Source organism: Gekko japonicus, unplaced genomic scaffold (assembly GCF_001447785.1).
Source record: "Gekko japonicus isolate JY-2015 unplaced genomic scaffold, Gekko_japonicus_V1.1 scaffold54, whole genome shotgun sequence".
In the NCBI taxonomy this organism is placed as follows: Eukaryota; Metazoa; Chordata; class Lepidosauria; order Squamata; family Gekkonidae; genus Gekko; species Gekko japonicus.
The window spans coordinates 2304949-2330874 of record NW_015167058.1 but is presented as its reverse complement, the minus strand read 5'-3'; the positions used below and the strand labels follow the sequence as shown (position 1 = coordinate 2330874).

Here is a 25926-nt window from a genome sequence, read left to right as displayed (position 1 = left end):
TGTGTGTGGGGGGGGAGGATCTCCTTCGGCTCCCTCGGATCTGGATTAATCCCGAGAGGCCCCCGGACGAGGGAAGCGAGCGAGGGATGTGGCAGCCCCCGTGCAGCGGCTCGTCTTCAACTTGGTCGCCCCTTGCGTGGGAGTGCCTGCAGAATAAGCAAACCCCTCGGCAGCCTGCTGCTCTCGGCCAGAAGTCTCCCATTGTTTTCCTAGCGGAGGAGTGCAGAAGTTTTGTGGGAAAGAAGGGGTCTCCGTGTGTGTAAACTCGGGAGGGCGACTAGGATACTGAGGGAGCACTAAGACCATTCCTTCTGGCTTTCCCCTCCCCCTTCCTCCTGTGTCGTCCAGTGTGGGAGAAACGGGATCCAGTGCGCGACCTGCTCCTTAAAGCTCAGCCCGGCTGCGAGTCAGTCCCATCTTGGCCCTTTCCATGTTTCAGGCAGTCTTCGCCTGGCGCTCTGAAGGCTGCCTGGCACGTCTGCGAACTCGCCTCTCTCTCTCCCTCTAATCTTGTTTCAACTTGCTGGGCTGTGTGTTTCTGCCCCCCTCCGTAGCGCCTGAATAGCTCTCTGGTTGCGACTCTTCTGCCGCTTCTTTGTTGGAAGGGCAGCTCTGCTTGGTGAAGAGCGGCCCCCCAACTTTCTGCCCCTTCTTTTGGAACGAGGAGACGCTGAAGAGCATCCCGGCCTGGCCCCCCCCCCCCCCCCCGCTCTTTGGAACGGCCCTCTGGGGGATTGGGGAACTTCTGCCTTCCCTTGCCCTCGGAGCCAGCCTGACCAGTGACAGCCTGTGTCCCGGGAAGGAGACATAAATTACATACATCTTAAGTGTAGCCTTGGAACTCAGCCTCCTGTTTCTAAGTGCTTCCGGTTTTCAAATAAATCAAAGGGGGTGGGGAGGAATGGAACACCAGTCCTGAAGCATCTGGCTGAGGTTCCATCTTAACTCACGGTCCTGTTTCTAATAATGCCAGCCAAAGGCCTTCTGGTAATAATAATAATAATAACAACCACCATCAAGGCAGGAGGGCAGGGGCCTCCCTTGTTCCCTGTGCCTGTTCTTCTGGGGCGCATTGCCTCCGTCTTACTAGCATTGTTGATAGCCATCAGTAGACTGAACAGTGCAGTCTAAGCAGTCACCTCCTTCAAAGCCCACTGGCGTCTGTTAACTTAGAGTGTAACTCTGCTCAGGCTTGCAGTGTAGCTCTCCATTATTATTTTTTTGAGCTAGTTCTAAGTAGCGTCCTATGTCCTACATCCTGTGGCAGTGAATTCCATATGTTAAGCTTGGTGTTGCATGGATTATGACTTCCGTCTTGTCCAGTGCTCCCTCTAAGCTGTGGAGTCTTGTGAGCAAAAGTTGTACCTTGTGAGCTACTGGCATTAAAGCTGTGAGCAAGCGATTTGGTTACTGCATAAATCAGTTTGCTCTGGAGCCATCCTTCTCGAGCTGAGACAAAAATGCATGAGCTGGAGGCTAAAAAACCTGTGAGCTAGCTCACACTAACTCAGTTTAGAGGGAACACTGGTCTTGTCTGTCCTGAATGACCAGCCACCAACTTCGTTGGGTGACACTGAGTCTTACAAGGGAGGAAGCAAAATCCTTCTCCATACCATTCGTTTTATAAACTTACATTGTGTGCCTCTCCCCAACCCCAAAAGACCCAATGGTCGTTCCTCATGAAGATGGTGCTTCAATCCTGGGTCTTGCTGAAGTCCTTGGGAAGGCTCACGTTTCCTGTTCTTGGACTCTGGTGTGCTTCCGTGGCTACCATTCAGTCTTACAATACATTGTGCTGTCACATCACAGAGGATTCTGGAGCGCGTGCTCAGGTCATGCAGGGAACCAGCTAGACAAGACCAGACCTGCTCACTGCCTTTGACGTGACAGGTTGGGTACTCTTTAGATTGTGCCCCCCAATGAGTGGCTGTCCAGTCAGCCTGCAAGGTGGTGAATGCTCTGCTTATGATCAACTCTGTTATCAAAGCCTTACCTGAACCACTGCGGCCTGCCTCCTCTTGTCTGCATTCTTTCCCTGCCACCTAATTTCCCCCATCTCACTGCCTTTGTCCCTTTGACAGTCCCCAGGGGTGCTCTGTCTCAAGGGGCTTGAAGCAAAAGACGGGAGGTACCATTTTCTTACTGGCACTCCGTACTAGCTCCTCATACCAGCTTACTTTGACCCTTGTCTTGTCCTAGTAAGGTCTGCAGCAAGTCCTTTGTGCAAAATTGCTTCAGCATCCTCTGCTGCCCTTAGCACAATGAGCCACGGTGGTGGAATGGCTAGTGTCAGACTGGGATCAGGGAGCCTCAGGTTCAAATCCTTATTCTGCCATGGAAGCTTGCTGGGTGACCTTGGGCCGGTCACATACTGGTAGCCTAACCTGCCCCACAGAGTTATTATGAGGATAACATGGAGCAGAGGAGAACAGTGTAAACTGCTTTGGGTTTCCCATTGGGGAGAACGGTAGGTTATAAATGAAGTAAGTACAATGTAAGTAAATATGATACAATGGTCACAGTCCTCTCTGGGTTTCTGTTCTGCCACCAGATCCAGAGGAGTTAGCCGTGTTAGTCTGCTGATGCAAATAGTAAAAAGCCCAGTAGCACCTTTAAGACTTACAAACTTTATTGTAGCATAAGATTTCGAGAAACACAGCTCTCTTTGTCAGTTCTGCCACCAGTTTGTTAATTTGGGCAAATTTCTTAATATCTTAATATCTTCCTTGGTTAGCTATCTGAAAACGTGGACAGTAAGTATGTATCCATGGATCGATGGAACAAACATAGAGATTTGTACTTATTTACGTGTTTTGTAGACTGTTCCATGTGAACAGATTGGTTTTAGAGGTCTCTAGAGGCAGATGTATTCTGTATTAGAGGTTAGGTGGTTCTCCTGTTTTGAAAATGCTGGTTTAAGCAAAAAAAAAGACAGAATATAGCTGACTTGCTTTTTCCTTGGTATTCAGAGTAATCTTGTGTTCAGTAATACAGTATGTTTTTCTCTTTGCAGCCTCTCTGTATGTTTAGAAGAATTGACCTCTAAGCAGGGGTAGTTTCGTAGAAAAAGAGCTAGGGGAACTCATTAGCATATGCCACACCCCCTGGCATCAGGGGCCCGGCGGTGGACCTGCAAGGCCGGTGGGAGTGCGAGGAAGCCCCGCCAAGGCAGGCAGGGATGGGGAGAGGCGGGGAGGAAGCAACTTACCCTCTCTCTTCTCCTGCCTCCTCCTGGCTGAATGAGGGCTGGAAACGGGGCGGCTGGAAGCAGGGGGCGGGGCTTCGTATGCCCCGCACCTCACCCGGGGGAACTGCGATCCCCCCCCCCGAATTGACCTCTGCCTCTAAGACACAATGCAAGTTCTGATAAAAGGGAGTATAAAGTTAGAAGTGTGTGCTGTATTATGCCCCTTTTGAATAACTGGCTGCAGTTCTAGAGAAAGGAGTTGAACTGTGTGCATAAATACTGCTCCTTTAGTGAGTTCATCCCTAACACCAGGTTGCCCCAGGCTAGCTCACTGGGATTCATACAGACAGTCCTGTATGTATGACCATGATGGTCGGTGGTTTGGCTGGATTGGAGCACTCTGTCTCTGATGGCAAACTTGGGGTAGGGAGTGGTTAAACTGAATCTCGGCCCTTCATCCTCTAGGTCCTAATAGAACTGATTTCACAGCAGTGGTAACCTTGGTAACCTTCTGCTAGTGTGTATGCTCTTTTCAAGAGTATCTGTTTGATCAAGCACCAGATGTGGGTTGTTAGCAGTCAGTGTAACTACTGTGATGCACAGTAGTCCGTTTGGTATTCAGAAGTGCTCACGTACCTACTGTAGTAAGAGAACAGCACACAATACACACTTGGTGACTTTGATCATTTTATCACTGGTGGTGTATCGATTCCTAAGGATGTGTGAGTTTGTGATTGCTGTGTGCCAAGTGCCGTCAAGTCACCAACTTATGGCGACCCTGTAGGGTTTTCAAGGCAAGAATTAAACAGAGGTGGTCTGCCGTTGCCTGCCTCTGTATGGCTGGCCCTGGACTTCCTTGGTGGTCTCCCATCCAAGTACGAACGAGGGTCGACCCTGCTCAGCTTCTGAGACCTGACGAGATCAGGCTAGCCTCGGCTGTCCAGGTCAGGGCTTTGTGATTGCTACCTCTGATTATAACTAGTTAGTAAGTACTGTAATAGTATACTGTACATAGTAGTAAGTATGGACAGGGTCTCTGGAGAGGCAGCACAGAAGTTTTCTAAACTAGTACCGTATAGCCATCAAGGGCTGTAATGATAATATGGGGGCCTACTGAAATTGGTACCATCCTAATGACGGTGACACTTGATGACGAAAGAGGGCTACGGATGCTATTCCCCTATCACCAATGGTATGCAGTTGTGATGCTGGATCTGTGTGATTTACCTGGAAGGCAGGGCAGCGGCAGTTACAAGGGGAAAAATTGTTTTCATCAAGAGCAACATACTTCTAGGCAATTAACTCCACTCAACTGCATTCCTAGTAAATGGACCCCAGATTATGATGATTAGTATGTCCTTCTCTCTGCCTTTCTCCAGGCTGTGACAGTGTTCCATACCGGTAGTCTTGGGAAATAAATTTGAGTAAAGACCTGACCCGGATGGCCCAGGCTAGCCTGATCTCGTCAGATCTCGGAAGCTAAGCAGGGTCGGCCTTGGCTAGTATTTGGAAGAGTGACCTCCAAGGAATACCAGGGCTGTGACGCAGAGGTAGATGACAGCAAACCACCTCTGAAACGTCTCTTGCCTCAAAAACAAGTCTAGCTCACCACCTAGCGGTACATAATGCTAAAGAGAACTTCTGGCTGCCAGACAATCTTAGGATCTCCTGGCTATACTACACTACTATACAAATTAATTTGAGTTAAGGAGCTGCCTGTAGGAACAAGGCTGTGGCAAAGAATGTGTCTGAGATTCTTTGTGTATCTTTTCCCCCCTGCCTTGATTTGGGGAGCTACCATGAACTGTGGTGGCTTCAGAGATTATGAGAAGTCTAGAGGCACCCCTGCCTTTGTGCCCCAAAATGATTTGTGTGTACATTCAAGGTGTTAACTTCAATGCATTGGCCTTACCACCTTTCAGAGTAAAGCCTCTTCTGCTAGGTATACCTGCCTAATATTTGGATAGTGGCAAAGCTGCTTCAATAGTTCACACTAGTGTGTTACATGAAAGTCACTGCTTTTATACATAGCTGATCATGGCTGCGATCACATACACTAAGTAATGCATGTTCAGTCCACTTTCGATGAACATAAGAACCTAAGAGAAGCCAATGTTGGATCAGGACAATGGCCCATCCAGTCCAACACTCTGTCATACAGTGGCCAAAAATACCAGGTGCCATCAGGAGGTCCAGCAGTGGGGCCAGGACACTAGAAGCCCTCCCACTGTTGCCTCCCCCCAAGCACCAGGAATACAGAGCATCACTTGCCCCAGGCCGAGAGTTCCTATCTATACCTTGTGGCTAATAGCCACTGATGGACCTCTGCTCCATCTGTTTATCCAATTTCCTCTAGAAGCTTGTAGCCGCCGCCACCTCCTGTGGCAGTGAATTCCATGTGTTAATCACTCTTTGGGTGAAGAAATACTTCCTTTTATCCATTCTAACCCGACTGCTGAGCAAATTCATTGAGTGCCCACAAGTTCTTGTATTGTGAGAAAGGGAGAAAAGTACTTCTTTCTCTACCTGCTCTATCCCATGCATAATCTTGTAAATGTCTTTCAAATTGGAAAGAATTGGCAAGTGCATTGAAAGTGGATTGAAAGTGCATTATTTAGTGTGTGATCGCAGCCCATGATAAGCAATTTCTTCCTCTTTAGTGGCAAGCCCTATCAGCAGTTCCTGTTTGATCATGCAATGTATGTGTTAACCCAGATAGGTAGTGTTTGTTGCTATGATCAGATTCATAAATGTGTCCAACAATTGTTAGCAGCAAACTGATGTGAAATGGTGCCCTTGAAAGCATAGCATTTGAAACTACTTGACATGAAAGTTCTTATTTATCATGTATTGGTTTTTCACCATTCCTGTATTCAAGCCATCACCTTATGTTCCAGTCATCAAGTGAAAATGCATGTGTGAAACCAGACCTGTGTCTTTTTCTAATCTATAATTGATTAAGCAGATGTTTGGAGAAAAAGAGTAGCCACTGGAATGGCTTATTTAGTTGGGGAAATACGCTGTCATTAAATACAGGCTCTTTTAATTTGTTTATTTATACTTACTGCAATATTTCAAGGCCTTTCGTAGTAGTCAAAAACTTTACACTTTTCAGTGTAAATCCCTTGACTTAGGTTTAAGGTTTCTGGAATTCTTAGTCTCTGAGGTGTTGTGGGCTGTAAAATACTGAAATTCTGATAAGTTGATACCCATTAAGTTGTATGGGAGTATACTGCAACTTGACTTGGTCAGGAGGTTGAACTGAGTGGATCTAGAACACATATATTTGTTTTAAAACATAGTTCAAGAATCGTTGCACTAACATACTTGGAGTTACCTATGAATTGTCTGGATATTGTACTTCTAATGGTAGTACGTACAATGGGTTGTGTTTCTTGGATTATATAGGTAGCTTTCAAAATATGGGTCAGGCACCCCTAAAGAAAAATGATCTCTTTGATGTCTCCCCTAAAGAAAAATGGTCTCTTTGATGTCACGCTCATACCAGCCAAGAGAGGGATAAAAATTGAGTGGTGAAATATACAGTGTTCGCTGAGTCCCATATTCCTTCTAGTCAAAGTAACTTGGCTGCATGTACCACTAATAGGGGGTTGGAGGGTGAGAGATTATAATGGTCTTGGCATACCTCTTTCCTAAATGTTGGTAACTCATAAATTAATATTTGTTAGCCAAACTGTTTTTGGGGGAGGGAGGGTAGTTGTTTTCTTTTGGGGAAAGAGCCACTGTGGAAAGGAGTTGTGTAACAGTCACTATAGTGTATTACTGTCGTTATAGTGTACTATCTATATGCTTTTCTTCTCAGCCCGTCATTCTAACTAGCGGTGATCAGTGTGGAACACTTGTGGAAGAGCATACACTGGCCTGGCACCAGGCAACACTGGCGTCCTCCCTGTGGAAGATCCCTCCGTGTAACTCTCTAGCTTGTTCCAGATGGGCAGCCGTGTCGGTCTGAAGCAGGAGAACAAATTTAGAGTCCAGTGGGGCACCTTTAAGACCAACAAAGGTTTATTCAAGGTGTGAGCTTCTGTGTGCACGCACACTTTTCCAAAAACATTGGAGTGGAAGGTAACATCTTCATCGTGTTACGTGTAATTTGCTGTTCAGCCTGTTTATAAGTTTGAACTGTTACCTTCCATTCCAATGTATCTGAAAAAGTGTGCACACATACGAAAGCTGATACCTTGAATAAATCTTTGTTGTTCTCTAGCTTGTAGTTTTTTAATCTAGGAGTTGTTTAGGGAGTTCTGACAAATTAGCTGGGACTCTGTTGTTTTCCTCTGTATGGCTCCAAAGTTCCCTGTCAGCCTCTTCTTGCAACTATAAATCCTCTCAATTATAAATCCTGCACAGATGGCCTGAAGGAGCAAGGGGGGGGGGGGAAGACACCCTGGAACTTGTAGTTTAGATGTGTTTTCTTGTTTCGTAACCATGTTTGCTTTCCATAGACAAGTAGCTGTTTACAAGGATGGTCTTTGGCCTGGCTGAACTATTCTAGAGCTGAAGGAGGCAGGTTCAAATGCCATCTGGCCTGTGCTTCTCCTGGCAAATGTTCTTCCAGTCATCTGTCGTCTTTAAAAAAAAAAAAGATTGACTCATCTCTCTGTTGTAAGCGCCAACTTGTCAAGGCCTGTTTGAGAACTAGAAAGTTGAGATCAAGAATTGATGTTTTTCCTTGCTTATTCTCCAGTGCTTGAACTTGTAAGAAGAGGTAGGAGTGGGTGTAGTCCGCCTTCTTGGGCCTTGAGGGGCGACGGGGTTGGGATCTCAGTGTTCCTGTTGGTTTTTGAAAGGAAATGACAGACCTTGGAAGGGTGAGAGGATAGAATTCCATGGTTGAAACTCTGCATGTCAACCAAAGATATTATAATAATAATAAAAAACCCCAAAGATATAGGGAGGGGGGAGAGAGAAGGCTTTCAAAATGCAAAATAAATGCTGGCTTTAAGCATTTCTTTTTGTATTTCAAAGCGGATATTACCATCTTTTGAAAAGCAAAAAGAGGACATATTTCCCAACTGAATACTTCAAACAAGTGATCACTATGATAAATCTCATTTTACATACCCCTGCAATTTAAACTGTGATGATGGCTGCTGACTAGGAATATTCCTAACTTTCTAACTCCAAAAGAGGGCATTTTTCATCAGTTTTTTTTTAAAAAAGAGGATATCTGGTAACCTTAACCTTAAACATGGTTTAACCTTAACCTTAAACATGGAGGTAACTTTAAACATGGTGACCTTAAACATGGAGGTAGATCCTATTTTACATTTGGAACCCCATAGTCTGCTGTTGGAAGGAAGATTGGATCAGTAACGCATAGATAGTTCAGGTGCTTGCTAGAACTGTATCGGGTTAAGTGATGGCTGGTTGGGGTCATATCATAGAAACAGAGGTGCAGGAGCTCATTAGCATAACTTATTTGCATATGCCACCCCCCTTACATCACCGGAAGTGTGTCAGAAGACAACACCCACCACTCAGGCTCCACTGGACTGTTTTGGATTCCTAGCTATTGGGGGGGGGGCGTGCAGATCTGTCCTTACAGAGGAGGGAGAGCTTGTACCTGAATGAAACTTGGACTTAAAGGTGCTACTGGACTGTTTTGGATTGCTAGCTGGGGGGGGGACATGCAGATCTGCCCTCACAGAGGAGGGAGAGCTTGTACCTGAAGGCGGAGGGGGGCTCTGCAACTTCCCTGGTTGCTTCTTACTCCTTGTGGCTCAACTCAGGGCTGCTGGGAGCAGGGGGCGGGGCTTGCTGCATGTGCCACACCCCCTGGGCTCCTTACTGCCGGAGCTCCGCTCCTGTGCGCTCCCGCAGGAAATGACCCCTGGCTGGTTCTCACATTCTGTGCTATAGATCTCTTGGGTTCTTAGTTGTGAAAGTAATCTGAGCAAGCTTTTAATCAATGGAGCTGGAATGCCTGTGAAAGGAGGCATACCCCTTGGTGACATCAGTGGAGCTGGAATGCCTGTGAAAGGAGGCATACCCCTTGGTGACATCAATGGAGCTGGAATGCCTGTGAAAGGAGGCATATCCATGCATTTGCTTTGCATCAAGAAACCTGTTAGTGAGAAATGCATTTGATATGCAATGGCTATACTGGAAACCTGAATCTACTGGGAAAGTCTTACATTGACCCTCCTCTCCAGAAGGTGCAAGTGTCTGCTCACCAGCCCTGGGAAAGCATGATTGCTCAAAATTTATGGAGTGGGCTGTGTTCCCTCTGTGAATTCCAATCCGTTCCCAAGGCCTGGAGCTACTGATCCTCCCTGGCTGTGTTTGCCTGTTGATTTCCCAGCGTCCTGTGCCTCAGTCTTGTTTGACTATTATGCACCGAAAGAAAGAGGGATAGCCGTTGCATGCTCTTTCGCTCCATGCTCACCCAGCGGAATTTAGAGGGATCGGAATAGCTCTGTTTGCTCACGCTTGAAATAAGTGAGAAATACCCTAAGGATTTTTCAGCTGTGGAAAATCTCAGAGATCCATATTAATATCTGAAGGGGAAAAATGGGTTAGTTTTAGGAACATCAGCAAAATTCTTTGAACTATCATAGAATATATCAAACTTCGTTACTTAAGAGGGAACACTAGCGCACGAGACACCACACAGTGACTAGCTGTGGGGAAAAGAGGGCTTCATTTGTACATGCGGTGGCTCAGACTGTGGAAGGTCAGTAGTTCAGCAGTTCGAGACCCGAGTGTGCCACATGATGGAGTGAGCGCCCGTCTCTAGTTCCAGCTCCTGCCAACCTAGCAGTTCGAAAGCAAGAAATTGCAAGTAGATAAATAGGTACCACTCCAGTGGGAAGGTAACAGCATTCCGGGCACCTTGGTGTTTAGTCATGCCGGCCACATGAGCATGGAAATGTCTTCAGACAGTGCTGGCTCTTCGGCTTTGAAACGGAGATGAGCACCGCAACCCTAGAGTCGAATTCGACTGGCTTTCGAGCAAGGGAACCTTTACCTTTAGGGATGTTTTGGATTGGGAAAACTGCAAAGTGGGGAGACTTAAACCCCCTCTTCCCTGCATACTACAGTCTTGATCATAATTGACCTTGTGCACAGCTGTGAATTGTGAGTTCTAAGCATGGAACTCCAAGTGCACAGTTGGTTGGACCCAGGTAGGATACAAAGAAAATGTAATATAAAGTTGGGCTCAGGAAATCAGTTTTAAGTGACTCCAGCAGTATATTTTCACTTAAATGTATATAATGCACTGAAACCCTTCAAGTATTTTGCTTATTAGTTCACCTAACATGTAATCTGTTGAAACGGAATGACACAGCACTTTGGTAAAGGAATCTCTGTACCACTTGTTAAAGATAAACCTTAAAATTAAATAGATTGAGTGTGACTCTTCCTTTGTCTTTTGTTTTTATTTTAAGAAAAAAGCCCAGGCCCCCCAAGCTTGCAAAGTCTTCAGCGTAATAGTTATCCCTTATGGCAGAGGTGTCGAAGTCATTTGTTATGATGGCTGGATCTGACATAAATGTCACTTTGTCGTCCGGGCCATGCTTGTTATAAAATGTAATGCCAGGTCCCGGAGACAGAAACTTTATAAAGGACACAGGCAAACCCAGTTAATGATATTATTTTTTACTCAAAATGCAAACATGCTTAATACTCCTACAGTATTTCCTTTATTTAACCGTCTTTGATAATTGACACATCTCGCTCTGAGTTATTGCATCAAAATCTGGAGTCAACGTCTGTGCTGTAGCAATCTTGAGTATGCTGTTTAGGTGTGTATCCGTAAGCTGAAAACGTGCTTTTGATTTATTGACATTTATTACAGAAAAGTGCTGTCCATAGACATTTGTTGTCCCAAACATAGACAGAATTTTAGAAGCAAAAGCCTTAAGCTGGGAGTAATTTGAACCCAAAAACTAGTCAAATTTGCTAATGCCAACCTCAGAAAGCTTATCCTTCAGTGCAGCATCACACTGCTTCCCCACGTACTTGAGATTTGTGGGATCCTTTCATTGAGAGCCAGTTTGGTGTAGTGGTTAAGTGTGCGGACTCTGGGAGAACTGGGTTTGATTCCCCACTCCTCCACTTGCAGCTGCTGGATGACCTTGGGCAAGCCATAGTTCTGACAATTATTATTTATTTATTACTTTCGTCTTACTATCCCGCTCCAATCCCCGAAGGGGTCTCTGAGCGGCTATACAGTTATCCATTATCCCTATCACAATTCATCAGGGGTGGGGACATCCCTACAAGAGCTGTCCTTGAAAGAGCAGTTTCTGTCAGAGTTCTCTCAGCCCCACCTACCTCACAGGGTGTCTGTTGTGGGGAGGGGAAGAGAAAGGAGTTTGTAAGCCGCTCTGAGACTCCGATCTCTTCTTTTTCTTCTTGGTAGGTGGGGAGCCGTGTGCACGTCCCATTTTGTCGATGGTACTGACTCACTATGTGTAATCTGCCTTGAGTATGCTTCCTACCTTAGAGAAACTTTTCCTGTGCCCGCCCCTTGACAGCACAAGTAATCCCAGGGTCCTTTTCATCTCTGGAAATACACTTGCCCACTTCACTAGATCAGCAACTTTTTTTCTCTGCAACCCTGGAAGCATTTCTGTGTGTGAAGCAGGGTTTCTTCCCCACTTAGAGAGGTCCAGCCCAAAATATACACATCTAATATAAACTCTCCTAGGAACTGGAGCCACCTCCCTCAGCACTTGCTCAAAAATCATGACCTCTCCACAGATTCACCAGCCACCTGTCAATGACCAGAACTCCTAAACCAGCCCCTTTCTCCCACCACCTCTGTGCGATTCATCCACACCAGTCCACTCTCCTCTAAAGCTCAAGTCTGCTTCCACTGACCACTCCTTTCCTTGCACTTCAGTCCCACTTTGGCTGTGATCATGTGTGTCTTTAGATCCTACATAGCTGCGAATGGCTGATGGAGCTAAAGGGCACAATCAGACAGCAACATCTGGGAAAGGTCCTGCAGTCGTCGGCAACCCGTGCTGCTCCGCCACAGAAAGACACCGGGGAAAGTCCGGCTCTAACTGCTTCTGACGGGCCACGGATGGACTTTCCCCTGTCTGATCACTCAAGCACGCTCTCATGCCATCAGGATGGTCTGATCATTCCATCCTGACTCAGTGCCTTCCCCCCCCCCCTCGCTGAGCAGTATGTGCACGACCACATACTCCATGGAGAACCCTCAGTGAAGAGGTGCAATTCCTTGTTTATGCGCATGGGAAACAAAAGACTAAAAAAAAAGAAGACTCACCAGCAGTGGTGTCTGATCACAAGGTGACAGGCTGAGCCCACAGCACAAAGGGATGTGTAATCTCGCAACTGTGAGTCAAATTCCTCCAGAGGAAATAGGGGCACTTCCCCTCCACACCACTTGGCACATGTGACCGCAACCTTAGAGACCTGACGTTCCACAAAGACACACATACACCCCATGGTGCTGAGGTTCGAGCATGGGGACTGACAGCTGGGAAACCCAGGTTCATAAGTCCCACTCTGCCATGGGAGTTGCTGGGTGACTTTGGGCCAGTCACTCTCTCAGCCTATTGTACCTTGCACAGATGTTGTGAGAACAAAAACATAGATGGGGAGAACGATACTTGTAAATTGCTTTGGGTTTCCCATTTGGGAAAAAAGCAAGGTACAGGTGACTAGAAAATAAAAATGGAGCAAAAAAATCTCCTTGAGTCTTTAAGTTGGCTCAAGACTCCTGTTTTATCTTAGCCTCCAACTACACCCCTGCTCCTGGATGCCACCCCCACCCCCCAAACACAAACACTCAGCACCTTTCCTCACCCCAACAGCTCTATTTCTCCTCCTCTCCCATGGCCTTCCAAGCACAGTTCCCACCATGCACCCCATTGCACACACTTCACTCCTTCCCTTCCATGCCTCTCCCTCCAGTTCTTTATACCCTACCCCACCCCGGATACACTCTGGCATTCCCATTCCTATGCTTCCCCTAACACGTTTCCATAAGTAGCTCCCCACCACCACCTTCACACATAATGACTTTCTCCCTCCCTTCTCCCTTCCCTCCTCCCAAAGAGCTGCTTCTCTGGCATTGCCACAGGGAAAGTGTAGGAGAGGTGGGCAGAGGAGAAGCAGAAGTTGGTGGTGATAGCAGCGAAGGAGGCAGCTTCTGCTGCTGAAGCAAAGGGAGAGGCCCAGCACACATACGCACTGATGGGGAGGTGGTGACCCCCCACCTCTGACAGGAGGAGGAGGAGAGAGGGGGCAGCGGCTGCACTTACGCAGCCTGGCCCAATTGAGGGTGAGAGGAAGGGGGGACCCTTTAGCCAGCCAACTCAGCACAGGTCTTTTTGCTGCTATTGGTGCCTCCACCACCACCCTCCTGTTCCTTGCTTGCAGGCCAGATGACAGATCTGGATGGGCCTGTTCTGGCCCCCGGGCCATATGTTTGACGCCCTTCTCTTATAGCCAGATAATGCATTTCAAGCAGAGGTCATTTCGGGGGGGAACGCGGGGGAACGCAGTTCCCCCGGGTGAGGTGCAGGGGGCGGGGCACACGATGAAGCCCCGCCCCCTGCTTCCGGCTGCCCCGCTTCCAGCCCTCATTCAGCCAGGAGGAGGCAGGAGAAGAGGGAGGGTAAGTTGCTTCCTCCCCGCCTCTCCCCACCCCTGCCTGCCTGGCTTCCCCGCACTCCCGCCGGCCTTGCAGGTTCACCACTGGGCCCCTGATGTCAGGGGGTGTGGCATATGCTAATGAGTTATGCTAATGAGTTCCCCTAGCTCTTTTTCTACGAAATGACCCTTGATTTCAAGCATACACTGTAACTTTCCCTGAGAGGTAAGACCAAGTGCCAAAAAAATTACAGCATCTACCTGTGAAGATTCTGATGTGCTGGCAGATGGGGTGGGTGGGTTTGTCCTTGGACAGATGGACTTGGAGTGTGCCAAGTGCCAGTGGCACTGGCAGCATCTCATGGATTCAACTCAAATTTGCCTTGTGGCTTGTTGGAATGCTGTGTTTTGTGTGTGTTTTTCTTTTTTAAAAGATGGACACTTTGATACAAACGCTATTGGCTTTTGCCAAGGCAGGTCTCTGTTTTGATTCTTCCCCTAAAAAAATTCTTGAACCTTTTCAAAAGAAATAATTGTTAGGTATACTCGATAAAATCTAGCCTTTAAAGTGTAAAGATTTTGTGTGACTGATAACCTTTAATCATATTTAGGTGCAACGGGATATTGCCACATCCCTGCCGGTTTTGCTAGTATTTGATTAAGCAAGTTGTTTACTGTATTAGGATATTCCTGAGGATCTGAAATGTGAAGAGAGAGCTGTCTTCCTAAAGCAGAACTCTTAAGGAAAGATGGTTCCATAGGGGCTGTCAATCCATGTGGTGATGCTGTATGGCCCACCCGAAAGACCCAACACGTGACCGAAGACCACTCTTTTAAAGGCACCAAACATTTAACATGTAATTTTACGGGATTCTGTCCCTGGATAATTCTACAGATGACTTAATGTGGAATACAACGATAGTGAGAGAGAGCTGTTTTCAGATTGCTGTGGTTTTTGCTGTGTGATGTTGTTGTAGAAGGTACGGGGGGGGATGCCATAGTTTGAATTTCTCTTATCACGCATGGAAGGCAACCAGTCTCTTATGTAGTTCTGCTTTATGAACAACAGCTACTAGGGTGGGGCAACACTGAAACGGTTGTCTTGCTTGCTAGTATATTGTGAATCTGCTAAAGAATCTACTATTTTTTAGCTTCATTTTGGAAACTTGGTCATGTCAAAGGTACCATTTGAGGCATCCATTCTTTTCCAGCTCCTATAACTTCTCTGCAGACACATTTTCAGTGTGCATTCTTGAACCTTTATCTTTTTGAAAAGGGGCCAGGTATTGCAAATGCCCACCCTGTTACCTTTGGGATTCCATTTCAGTTCTAACCAGTTGGACTCTTACATTCATTTTTAAAGTTGGTGTACGGTCGGGGGTGAATTGAACGGCAACATGTTTAACAATATTGGCATGCTGCTCTAAGGCTGCGGTCAGACTGAAGCCTTGGTGTGATATGGCGGCTCCTCTAAGTGCTCCGATTTACATTGTTGCAGGGAAGATCGAGCAGACAACACACCCAGCTGCGGCTGTCCCCCCCCCCCCACACACACTCCATGGTCAAGCGTTCACATTACTGTGGCGCCTCAACCATGGAGTGTGTTGTCTCTTTTAAAAAATCTGGCTGGGCATGCACATAGGTGCTTAGGTAAATATAGCCAAGAACTCAGGGGAGACAAAAAAACCCACTCAGAAATGGATCTGACCGTTCCCACTCCCCATCCAGCTAGTATGCATGACAGGGACGTTCAGACATGGAAAAAGCGGAGTGGAAGTGTGATCCATCTGGAAACCACTAAATAACCTTTGGTGTCTATTTATTCCATATCCAACTCGTCATACAATGGGGTGAATATAACTGGGGAATGGCTGACAGATGTGGCTGTGTGACCAAGCCCATTTAATCCATATGGGAAACACAACTACATCGGGCCAAACTGCCCATCTGACCTCAGCCTAAACGTTTTCCCTCCACAAATGAACAGGTACCTTCTATTTTGTATCAATATTTCATAGTGGATGCTATCATACATTTATTTTATTTATTTCATTAGACTTATAGTCCACCCTCCCCACATTGTAGGCTCAGGGCAGGTAACAACATATATGTATCTGGAGTTAATGCAAATTTACAGTATTAAAAACATATTACAGTACTCAGTTTAAAATCCATAGAATCCTCATCCTTATATCATTGGCTAGCAGAATGACTTAAAATAAATATATTAGAGTGTTTTTATCATCATTATTATTATTATACTTTTGCTGCTGGTCTTGTATAATTTCGGTTGGTAACGTGAGTTGTTTTGGATTGGCTGTCTTGCTTGTAAATGGCTGCAGAAACAGCTGTGTGCAGGTTTGAAGGCTTACATTCACAACTCCTACTTGAAAGCAGTGTTCATCATATGTTAAATGTGACCAATCCAGAATTTATTTAATTTGGCTGCTGGGAAATGCCTAATTCAGTATTTAGTAACCACACCTGTGACAGGACTGATGCAATCTTTGGCTGAAGTGATTACACCTTACTTATTTGTACAGGTTTTCTGACCTTCAACTGAACACTCTCTCTTTGCTTCAGGATGTAGGAAGCAGTTCTTGGTGTTTTGGTAGAAATCACCAGTGTGATCTCTGGTTGCTTATACAGGGTAGTGCCAGGGCAGGGGGGAGTGCTTCACCTATTACTCAACTGTGTGAGAGGCTTGGCATGAAATGAAGCACATGACCAAAGAAACAACCTATCAGACCTGCTTGCCGACTTCTGTGTGGTGCTTCATGTTGTTCCATCTCCAGCACGTGATTCTCCACTGACATGCTGTTTCCATATCCTGCTCTAGGCTCTTGGGATGTAGGTTAGCGTTAACCTTTCTGGCATGGGTCACCCTGTCTACTAGGCTTGCATCTTTAATTGAACAGCTTTACAAACTGCTCAGCGCTGATAAACACAGGTACAGCATAAGGGAAACAGCCAGTGGAGAGCCTTAATTCTAGGCAGGAGTGGATGAGTCCATGGACCTAGTGATGGCATACACAGGCATGCACTGTCTTGTGTGTTCAATGCTGCACTGTTGCTTTCTCCCTTCTACTTGGTCGATTACATTAAGGTACAAGTATTTGTGTTGTAGGCTACTCCTCAGGATGTAACTTGCAGCACACTGGCCACTAAAACTGACCAGTCTTGCTACAGAAGGAATAATGAGCTGATGCTGTAGAGGAAGCAATATTTTAAAATCATTGTTCTTTTCTTCCCATTACAATAATTATAGTGTACTATCATGAAAATCTTTCTGCTTAAGTAGTTTGTAAGAATGTTTATGTACATGTAGCATATACACAAAGCCCGACTGAGTAGCAGCAGGTATACTTATGCTGCCAATATGTTTTAAACTCTTGGCTTCCTTAAGGAACAGTTTGATCATATTTCTCTAAGGAACCAAAGAGTACTAAAATAAATAAATGAGCCACATCCCCTAAGAATTAAAATCCCCAGAGTTTCATGAGAGCCAGCGTGGTGTAGTGGTTAAGACTGGCAGACTCTAATCTAGAGAACTGGGTTTGATTCCCCACTCGGAAACCTGCTGGGTGACCTTGAGCCAGTCACAGTTTTCTCAGAACTCTCTCAGCCCCACATCCCACAAGGTGCCTATTGTGGGAACAGGATTGTAAGATGCTTTGAGACTCAAAGTAGAGAAAAGCAGGGTATAAAAACCTACTCTTCTTCATGGTGGCCATGAGGAAACAATTTACACTTCTAGTTAGCTAAAGCTCTGTATCACACAAGCTATCTTTTGTTCCCTATGCTGGCTCATTGCACACCCTCCAGTGTTTCAGAAGACGAACATATGAATATTTTACAAATCACCATCTGCCCTTATTCTAATATTTCATCCTGAGACCATGCAATGCTTCAGTCTCCTGTGACAGGTAAACATGTTATTTCCTATCATGCATCAAAGGTGCTTCATATGTGTCAGTTTCCTCTGCAGCTACTACTTCATATGAGAAAATCAGGTTTGAGTAACAGCCACACATGTGTCTGCTTAGCTGCATGTGACAGTCAACTGTGGCTCTCTGACTTAAGCTGACTCTACTTGTGTACACCTAATTTCCTTACAGGAAGGTAATATCCATACAGGTAACTCAGGAATATGAATCAGCTTATGTGTGTGGTTAAAACTCCTTGTGCTGAACTCAGTGTAAAGTATAGTGGCACACAGAAGCATGTGTCCCAGGTTGCGTTTGAAGCAATATGAAGTGCCTCTTATCTCTGGGCATGGGAAACCCAGGGAGAATGAACCTGTCCCAATCTAGGATGCTTCTACACATGGATTGTTCCCCACAAGGGCAGCAAGAAGCCCTGTAGTATGTGGGCCAGTGTACCTAGTGTAGGTGCATCTCATTTTGGCAGCCATATTTTATTCCCTTTGAGCTGGATTAAAAATAAATCTGTTCTAATTTGGCTCAGTGGAGGGGATGTGGAGCTGCTCTGCCTTCAAAATGGCAAAACCAAGAACCACATTTCCTTCCTGCCCTTTTTTTTTTTTTGCGTGTTTGTGTCTGCACCTGGAAATCATGCTGACCTCTGGTGACTGACCCCTACTGGGGGTCTGGAGGGTGTTCAGAGAGGTGGCTGAATAAAGCCTGCCTCTGTCTTCCCAACTTGGTAGTTCAAGGAAGTTTCCCTTCCAAGTACTAACCACAGTCAACGCTGCTTAGCGTCCAGGATCTGAAAAGATCGGGCTTTTCTGGGCTATCCAGGTCAGGGCCCTTCCTGCCCTTTTCAACCCTTTAAAGGACTTCCCCCCCTTTCACAGCTGAGCCATGCTGTAGCATTACAGTGCAGCTTGGCTGGTGAAGGGGAAAGGGGGTTCCGGGCCCTGGGAGGCCTCAAAATAGCTGTTCTAGCTGTGCTTTTGTGCAGACACAGAAAGGGGAAGGCACACGGATGGAAATGGCTGTGAGCTCAGTAGGGTAGGGTAGGACAATGCCATTCTCACTGTAGTTTCTGCTGCTGACATGGCAAGGGTGTGTTTTACCCCTTGCCACATGTGAAAGCAGCCCCAGACTGATCAACTGGCTAAAATGTAGTTAATGTGTATTCCTCTGGGTGATCTTGGGTCAGCTGCTGCCTCTCAGTCTGCCCTCTCTCATAGGGTCATTTTGATGATAAAATGGGTTGAGGAAGCTGAGCATATGCTACCTTGAGCTCCATGGAGGAAGGGCCAGATTTGTAATGTAGCTGTGCCATAATTTGGCTGGGGTGGTTCATGTTAGTACGCGTCTTGGAACTTTGCTATTAATATAAGACAGCTTTCTTTAAATGCAGATAATCAAGCTCTTGTCTATTTAGTAGTGGAGAAAACAATGAGGATGTCCATAGAAATCAAAGCGTTGATCAGCCATGTGAATTCTGAACCCTACATGGGTTCTTCTCTCCCCCCAGATGGTTCCTTGCCCCAATTATTCTACTAATACTAACTGACATTCTCTAGTCTCCTTTGTCTTCCTTGCTTTACTACTCCATCCTAGTCAAAATATTTTGATCTTGATACAAAGAAATAGCCTAAAGTGTTTAAGCTTAATTTTGAGCACAGGATTGGGGCTTGTTCAGCATAGGTCATACAAGTCTCCTTGACTTAGAGCTCATTGCTTTCCCTGGAGCTTGACGGTTTGCTAACTAGGTTAACCTTACCAATTAAAGTATGCCCCCTCCCTGATTAATTAGGCCAGCCATTAATAAAATTCTTAATAAAAGACCTTATAAAACTCCAGATGTTGCAGTAGGAGAAGCATCCTCTTCATGAAGACAATTCCTCTTCTAAAGATGGTGCCCCTCACATATGCATCATTTTTTTAAAAAGTGGTTTTTTCCTTCAAAGCTTTTGCTGTTATGCAAATGTACATGCTATAACAGAATATTGGTAGGAGTTATAATAGCTTAATCAATTAAGATTCCTATGATCAGATTACATATTGAAGACACTGGCCACAATGAAGGTCAGTTGCACTCTGCTGTGTATTCTAATGATGTTGTGTAAGTGTCTGTGGTAACCCATGGGCAGAGGGATGACAACTTGCACCCATGCAGATGGCTAGGAAAGCTAGTTGTAGAGAAAGCAATTTGGGAAAGTGTAAATCTTTTCCTGATGGATGTTAGTTACATTGGTATTTTGACATTTAAGAAGTGATGTTTGTTTTGCAAACTGCTTCCTGTGTAATATTGGGGGAAAGCAGCATAGACATTTTAAGAATGACTTAAAGTGACTGACATGTCAAGAGAAAACTGAACAAATTTCCAGTCTTATGGTATGGTTTCAAGTCTGCAACCTGGGTTACTAATGAAGCAGGCAAATTATTCTTCTGGGTCTGTGCAAACATTGGTGTAAAGCCCTTCTTGATGTCGAAAAGCATAATGATTACTGTTAGTCCCTCAGGTTTTGTTGCCAGTTTTGTAAATGATTGCTAGGATCACAATGACACTGAAGAAAGCCAACCCTGTGAATGCCACCCACCTGCAGGTGTATGTCCGGCATCATGTAGAGGCAGCTTTTTTATGTACGGCTTCAAAATCGATAGCCTTGATCAGAAACAAAGAATTTTAAATGAGGAACTGCCAGACAATTGCACATATTTTGCCTTTTAAATGTCTAGCTTGCCTTCCAAACAAAAATGAGAAGGCATTCAATGCAGTTTAGAACATTAAAAATTGTTATTAAAGTTATTCCATCCACCTACCAGAGAACAGTTTTGGATTTTCAGCATGCAGAGTAGCAATGTGATGTGTATCAACCCTTACGATGGGAACCCCTTCAGGGCTGAACCCAGGGACAGACTCCTCATATGCAAGAGGATCTGGGAGCCACCCTTATAATGACAGAACTGAAGGACTCAGAAGACCCACTCAGTGCTGCCAGAGCATAAGAACATAAGAGACGCCAATGTTGGATCAGGCCAAAGGCCCATCCAGTCCAACACTCTGTGTCACACAGTGGCCAGAAATACCAGTGCCATCAGGAGGTCCAGCAGTGGGGTCAGGACATTAGAAGCGCTCCCACTGTTGACCCCCCCCAAGCACCAAGAAGACAGAGCATCACTTGCCCCAGAGCCCCTATCTATACCTTGTGGCTAATAGCCACTGATGGACCTCTGCTCCATAATAAGCATGGTGTTATAGCTCAAGCCCACTCCCACAAAAGATGCTGTTGGCCTTCCGGCCCCAGGAACACTTGTCCCTCAATCACATAGGACCAGGCCTTGCACAAGCAAGCCCCCCCCCCCCATTTCGGGGTTCTCCTGCAGCTATCAAGATCATCTAAAGTGGCAAGCCTATGAAGAGGCAGCCCTGTCAATGGGGTAGCCAGGTTGCATCCAGGAACCCCCAGGACAAATGGGGGGGGGGACCAAGCATGCTGGTGTTGTGCTGGCACAACGATGTCATTTCTAGTAAAAACGGGAGATGGCACCTTTAGACACTCTGGCATTTACCAAAACACTATGGTTTAACTGTGGAGTTTCCTTTCCTTTTTATCCCCTTAGAAGCTCATTGGTTCCTGGTGGACTTGTGAGAAAGCGGTAGACTTTTGGACAAAAGTCCACAATGAAATGCAAAAAATACTGAAATGTTCTTTTAAAAAAGCACCGGAAATTCTGCTTTTGGGACTTAAAATGGAAGAAGTTAATACGACTAAAAAGACTTTACTCTGGTACCTGATAGTGACAGCGAGAATGATTTATGCTCAGTTTTGGAAGACAGAAAAGGTACCAGAGGTTGAAGAATGGATACAAAAAGTTCTGTTCATGGCACAAATGGATAAGATTACAAAAAAACTGAATAACAAAGAAGACGATGAGTTTTTTGGAGAATGGAATGACTTTAAAATTTATCTGGAAAAGAACTGGGATGTGAAACAAAACTTAATATGTTTAGATCAATATTAAGTCAAATGATGTTATCTTTAGACTGTAATGATGAGAAACTGATATTGTTGATGATATGAAGTAATTGGTGCAGGGGTGGAAGCATTGCGGGAAGCCATTGGAGGGAGGGGAGGAACTGTGAATGGGGTAGACAAATGATAGAATGAAATGTTTTATATGTTGTATTCCTGAGAAAATAAAAATTTGTTTACCAAAAAAAAAAAAGAAGAAGCTCATTGGTTCCCAGATCTTGAGCAGCAGAAGACCCTTGCTTCTTATTTTTTTGATGCAGGGGCTAAAAGGACTGAGACAAATGCTATGGAGTTTCTGTAAATGCTACAGTGTGCATTATGTGATGTCACTTCTGGTAAAAACAAGTGAATGCTCCATTTCCCCCCATGCTTCCTTCTGCTGGCGCCTCAAGCACTGATGGGCAAAGAGCCAGGAGGCCTGGCAGCCCAACCTATGGAGGAGAAGTGCCTTCCAGCCTGTGCCCCTGCCACCAAGCTACCCTGCTGCTGCTGTGCGTTTAGCTCCTTGCAGGATGAGGCTAGAGAAACAGTGCTCGGAAGAGATGGGGCTACTTCCTTCCGGGACTACTTGAACCTCAGTCATAGCTTGGAGCCTTGCTGCTTCAACTGTTTGGTGCGGCCCAGCTTGTGAAATTAAGATTCCTATGATCAGATTACATATTGAAGACACTGGCCACAATGAAGGTCAGTTGCACTCTGCTGTGTATTCTAATGATGTTGTGTAAGTGTCTGTGGTAACCCATGGGCAGAGGGATGACAACTTGCACCCATGCAGATGGCTAGGAAAGCTAGTTGTAGAGAAAGCAATTTGGGAAAGTGTAAATCTTTTCCTGATGGATGTTAGTTACATTGGTATTTTGACATTTAAGAAGTGATGTTTGTTTTGCAAACTGCTTCCTGTGTAATATTGGGGGAAAGCAGCATAGACTTTTTAAGAATGACTTAAAGTGACTGACATGTCAAGAGATGCCTTGGCACCAATAAAGATTTGTATCCAATAAAGATTTGTATATATATGGTTTACTCAGTGGTGCTGCCAAAACTCAGGAATTCCGCCTTCAGGGAGACCCCTGGGATACAAATCTTTATTGGTGCCAAGGCATTTTAACGCTATCTTAGTCCATTGTATTTATTTAGTTCCAAGGCCGTTGGGAGTGCAAGTATGCTGTCACTGGACGTACTGGAGGTGGCAGGGGAACCACCTGGGTAAACTGTGGCAGGTTTCTGTCTCCGAGGGCAGCACGGAGGACTGGGTCAGGTTTCAGAGGCTAGCAAAAAACAGGTAGTCACATATATTCACTTGTTGATTTAATCTTCCCTCAGAGTGGTACCTCAGGTGCTGGTTTCGGCAGCCATTTTTGTGTGGTATAGTTCACAGGATGGCGCTGTATCCATTCTCACTTTGAGCCTTTTGAAAGTTTCTGTCCTGCGTTACAGCATTCTTGAAAATTCTGAGGTAAGGGAGCTAGCAATGATATTTAGTCTTATGCAAATACTTTTAAGGTAGACTCAATTTAAATCACGTTTTTTATTGTTTAGCCAACGTGATAATTATAAAACCTATGGCTAGTAATTATTAAAATAGTTGTAATCGTAGTTTCAAGAGAGTAGTTCTGCATTAGACAGATAAAATCTTTACGGTAATTCAGCAGTATCACCTCTGCAGTATCGCTGGTATAGCTCACAGCATTTTAATTGATATACCTCATTCTCAGTTTCTGTGTAGCTGCTGTAAATCTAGCCATTAAATTATGTGGCACATTTAACTTGATTTAATAGCAAGTATGTTAGCTCCGGTAAATATAAATGTATCATAGCTAATAATGCATGCAGATTAAATTTCCACCTTTTGCCATTGCAACTATTGCAACAGAATGCATGGGGGGCAGCAGCTGTATTGGTTCATAGCAAAATCCATAACCAGATGTCATATAATACCTTTTGTTCAGGCCAGCCAAAATAAATGCAACACATGTGCAAGCTTTTGAGTTCTCTAGAAACCTTTCATCAGGAGGGCACGAGAAAATCCCATAGCTAGAAGGCTGAGTTGAAGACAGTGGGCTTTGTGTAGGATGCTAAGCCAACTTTAATGGGCACCGGATGTGGCTAGCAGGTATTGGGTTGTGCCACTAGCATTCTGGGCAGAAGAAGCAAAAATGGGTGATATCCAGTTGAAAGTATTCTAACCAACAGTTGATCAAATGTCTCTCAGGTTCCAAATGGAATGCACAAGGCTTCCATTTTTGTTTCACCTTCCCAGCATGCTACGGCCGCTCTCTGTTTCCAGCTACCCACCCCCTGTGCCTTGCAAAGTATTCTGCAGATGTAGGCAAGTTGGGCAGTTTTCCTTTTCTGTAATGTTTGGGTTGGCTGTGGTGGTGGGAGTTAGCCTAGAAGGAATCTTTGTCTGGGAAGTCGTGGTGTTAGCCAAATTGCCTTTAATTATTAATTAGTCTAGGTGAAGTTATGATTATTAATTGGCAATAGGCAAATTTGGGTTCTCACCAGTGTATACAGAAGTATCTGAACAGACACAGAGACTGGATGTAGTGAAATATAATGTCTCTTTACTGGAAGATATATATATCATTCAAACAATACACAAACACACACACATTTATACATATGCTAGGAAATAAAGATAGATTCTTAACACAGTTGCTTTAGCAGGATATTCGTTGGTTGGGCAATATTTACCTGTCTTCATTAGTTGAGCCGTTCCAATGGAAGAATGAAGGGGTTTAGGAATAGAAAATGGCGAACACGTGCTCTGAACCAGCAGAACCACGTGGACTCTAGCTGCAGACTAGAGGTTAAAGATTGAGGTAGGGTATGTGGATAGCAAACTGGGCATAAGAAGGGTTAAAGCTTCGATAGGGGTTGTGGAGAGGGTAATAGAGAGAGAGACCATGTGGTCGGGCAGTATCTTTTATAATGTGGTGTGGGGGGCTGGCCACCACCCCCTGTGACACTTTCTGTTAGTCCGTCCCATAAAACATACTATTGGCTAGCTGGAAGAGGGGAGGGGGGCTAAGGAGTGGTCAATATTGAGAGCTAGAAACTTGATCTGGGGACTGGCGCCTGGATGAATCATCAGGCTAGGGCTATTATTGTCTCTTGATTAGATTTGTAGGCAGCTGGAAGAGGAGGGGGGGAAGAGAGGTTGCCTACATGTGCTGGAAGAAACTCCTAATGGTGTCTGGAGTTCTCTGTCCTCATGTTTTCCAAGGCATGGCATCTGAGGCATGGTGCTGGCTTATAGAACTGCTTCATTTCACAGCAGGTAAGATGGCTGGTGACTCTGGACTATCACTGTGGCAGCAACACTAAAGGAAGGTGTCCCTCTTTCAGGTGTGCAGTCTCAACAGGTATTCTCAGGTCTCCATGTTGTACAGTCCCTTTGCACAGTTCATATTCCATAAAAACACATTGATAGGCTTGCATGGCAACAGTGGTTGTGCTCAACAGAACTGACTGTGGGGGAGCATCCATCATTTCTATCTTGCTTGGTGGTGGGGGGGGGTGCTTACTTCAGAAAGCACTGAACTCATCTGTTGTATATCCCTGCAATGAAAATACATAGTAGCCCTGTTCAGAAGTTCCAGTGAACATACGTACCATCTGTGTATAGTATGCACTTGATTTTTCTTTATACATGTGTTCAGTAATTCTCGTGTTGCATTGAGCACGCATGTGCAATCTGAACAAGTGATTTAAACTCCACACTGGTCCCTGCTTTCATTTGTAAAGTGAATGCTCACTGACTCTTAACAAACAGATGTAGGTATGTACACGCAGGATGTACAGGTGTTCACTGTAACACATGAACTGGGCTAATGTTACCAGCAGAAATCGCAGCAGCAGGTAGACTGCTTATCCTACTTTTCAAATTGCGAAATAGGCTTGGTTCTGTGAGGAATTTAGCCTAGCAATCTTCTCAACCATGATTATATGTCAACTTCCAGTTGATTAAGTCTTCAAACCAAACAGAGGGACATGTTGGCAGACTTAATTTCTTCAGGGATTTTTTTTTTAACTGTCAGATTTGTTGCTTGTTATAAAATCAGTTGACCGGGTGTCCTTCCAAAAAGCTTGCTGTGCATCAGTTGCTGGAAGAAGATAAAATAACTCCATTGTGAGTGGTGATACCTTTGTCCCAAAACTTGTGCGTCAAACCCACATCTTCAAAAAG

At 45.2% G+C, this 25926-nt stretch overlaps 1 protein-coding gene across 1 annotated transcript in view; it reads left to right on the top strand.

The window, feature by feature from the left end:
- The window catches only part of PARD6G (par-6 family cell polarity regulator gamma), a 114019-nt gene that overhangs the window by 840 nt on the left and 87253 nt on the right, over positions 1-25926 (top strand). The window lies entirely within an intron of this gene.